At 41.2% G+C, this 3,307-nt stretch overlaps 1 protein-coding gene across 1 annotated transcript in view; it reads right to left on the reverse strand.

Moving 5' to 3' along the window:
• The window catches only part of megf6b (multiple EGF-like-domains 6b), an 83,021-nt gene that overhangs the window by 25,961 nt on the left and 53,753 nt on the right, over positions 1 to 3,307 (reverse strand). The window lies entirely within an intron of this gene.

A 3,307-nucleotide genomic window follows, 5' to 3' on the forward strand; every position in this document is an offset into this window, starting at 1 on the left:
TTGAGGTGCTGTATTCAGCTCAGTCTCTTAAATAGCACCTTCTCAGAGTGGACCAACCAGTTTTGCTGCTGACAACCAAAACCAGCAGCAAAACTGGTTGATCCACTCTGAGAAAGTGCTATTTAAGAGACTGAGCACCTCAGACTGAGGAAGTCTCTCGGATGAGAGACGAAACGTTTCTACATTTTTTGTTGTTTTGCTTTGTTGTTTTTTTTGTTTGTTTTTTTAATGTCCAGAGGACCCGATTTAACTTTTTTAGATTTTTCTACCTGGATTATTGAGCATGCATCAGGATATTTTAAAATGATTTAACTGAATCAATGAATAAGAACCACTTACGTCTTATGTGGAAACATTGTTAAAAACGTATCTGGTTTTTCTTCATGATGTGGATCTTATCAGTTTTTACAACATTTATACAAAATAAACTTTATTAGATGTTTTAACAAAGGTTGGCACGCTTGATAATTTTTATCAAATAAAAAATGTACAGTTTGGAGACGAAAATCTTTTACACACATTACTGAAGCATTTGCTGCTAGACAAATTGTGATTATTATTAACATATGCTGGATTCAAATGTTATATCTACACTCTGAGTGTAGAGAAGCTTCTGACCTTTTTAACATGTGAAAAACAATTATACTGACAAAAAAAATATGTTGATTTCATTGGGGAAGCTTTTGGTGTACAGGTGTGTGTGAAAGCCATAAGGCATATCAAACTAAACTACTAAGCCATCTAAATTCACCGTATGAAAGAAATAAACTGAGAAGTATTTATACTATACAGCAGTGATCCTCACTATTTTTTTCAAAAGAGCCATATTGACAGATCAAAGTCAAGGGGAGAGTAGCAACATCTCCCCAAGTTACTCAAATAAAAGAATAAAATGAAACAACCCACCTATGAACAAAAAGAAACAAAGCCAGCACATTATCTGTTTAAACAAAATGTACTTTAGTACTGAAATGAGCGGAAGCTGTGGTGCATGTCCTTGACTTTCTTCATGTTGTATTTGTAATTTGTAGTTGCAACCACAGTGAGACGGTTTCTCTGTTTTTGCTTGATAGTGTTCATGGTTGAAAATGTTGACTGTGTAAAAAAATCCAGCTTTTAGCTATTACACCAGTCCCATGAAGAAAACACAAGTCGACAATAACAATGAATACCGAAATCCATGCTCAACAATGAATATGCTGTAATATGTGTACGGATGAAGACGCCCCCTTCACATTTCCTCCTGCCCCCTCATGTAACCGTGTCTAGAACCGGCCCTGTAAGATGCTCCTACTTCCTTCACCGCAGATGACAGCAGGTGCGGAGACTCACGCAGCAGGTAGATGATCCAGCTGAGATTAACAGGACATTTTTTACGTCTTTTGACCGGCAGGTCAGCAGATGTGCGCAGTCGGTGATGATCAGCTGATCCATCTGAAGCTTAACAAGACTTTTTTTTTTTTTACCTCTACCAGCCGGTTGGACCTGCCTCCTCCTCAACAGGTAGATTAACACATTATTATTCGTAAAAACGCATCAAAGAAGCCCGAGCCGACATGCGCAATTATTGTGCAATGCGCCAGCACGTTTTCAAAATGTATTGGCTGTGCTGGTGTATTGTTGTAACCTGTCATGAAACCCACAAATAAAGCATGGCAAGCCGCATGTGTCTCAGGAGCCGCGCAATGATTATCCCTGCTATACATTATAATACAGGTGCATCTCAAAAAAATTAGAGCATCATGAAAAAGTTCAAAGTTTTTGTCCGTCACTTCAGAAAGTGAAACTTATATATTATATATCCTGATGCATGCTCAATAATCCAGGTAGAAAAATCTAAAAAAGTTAAATCTGGTCCTCTGGACATTCAAAAAAACAAAACAAAGCAAAACAACAAAAAAATGTAGAAACGTTTCGTCTCTCATCCGAGAGACTTCCTCAGTCTGAGGTGCTGTATTCAGCTCAGTCTCTTAAATAGCACCTTCTCAGAGTGGATCAACCAGTTTGCTGCTGACAACCAAAACCAGCTGATCACATGCTCAAGAAGGACCATCAGCCTAGCAATGGATCATTAGCACACTGATGGCTGTTTACTATTCACAGAGGGCTGAGTGATACTAGCAATCACAGCATTGTAAGAGGGGGACAGTTGGACCCGGAGGCCTCCACCCCTGTTTAATGATGGACGATTTCTTTTCACAAAGATGGTCTCCTTTACTCCTCTCTCAAACCATCGTTCCTCTCTGTCCAGGATGTGAACATCTTCATCCTTGAAAGAGTGACAGCTGGCCTGGAGATGAGTGTAGACCGCAGAGTCCTGGCCTGATGATGTTGATCTTCTGTGCTGGGCCATCCTTTTGGCCAGTGGCTGTTTTGTTTCCCCGATGTAAGACTGATCACAGCCCTCCTGACACTGAACAGCATACACAATATTACTCTGTTTGTGCCGGGGGACTGGATCTTTGGGATGAACCAGTCTTTGCCGTAATGTATTTTGGGGTTTAAAAGCCACTGGGACGTTATGTTTAGAAAATAAACGTCTCAGTTTCTCTGATACTCCCTCAACATATGGAATGACCACTGGTCTGGGTCTGGGTTCCTCCTTTTCACCTGTTGGCTGACTGGAGTCCTGTTTGGGTTTCTTCTCTGCTTTCAGGAAGGCCCAGTTAGGATATCCACATTGCTCTAGAGCCTGTCTTGTGTGGGATTTCTTCTTCTGCCTGGCTCCTGAGCTAGTGGGGACGCTGTCTGCTCTGTGATACAGAGTCCTGATGACTCCTAACTTGTGCTCCAAAGGGTGATGGGAGTCAAACTGCAAATACTGGTCTGTGTGGGTGGGTTTGCGGTACACCTCAGTTGGCAAATGTCCTCTATCAGAGACTGAGACCTCACAGTCCAAGAAAGCCAACTTGCCATTTTTTACATCTTCTCATGTGAACTTGATGTATTTATCCACAGAGTTGATGTGGTCAGTAAAATGTTGGACTTCCTGAGATTTGATTTTAACCCAGGTGTCGTCAACATACCTGAACCAATGACTTGGTGGTGTCCCTGAAAAGGACGTCAAGGCTCTCTTTTATGTATGTATGTATGTATGTATGTATATATGTATGTATGTATGTATGTATGTATGTATGTATGTATGTATGTATGTGTGTGTGTGTGTGTGTGTGTGTGTGTGTGTGTGTGTGCGTGTGTGTGTGTGTCCTTGTTTATGCTACTTTGTGAGGCCCATTTTTCCAACTTACACTACATTGTGGGGACCAACTGCTCCTTATGGGGCCCAACGCCCGGGCCCCATAAGAAG

Source organism: Nematolebias whitei, chromosome 7 (assembly GCF_014905685.2).
Source record: "Nematolebias whitei isolate Nwh7 chromosome 7, NemWhi1, whole genome shotgun sequence".
NCBI lineage: Eukaryota > Metazoa > Chordata > Actinopteri > Cyprinodontiformes > Rivulidae > Nematolebias > Nematolebias whitei.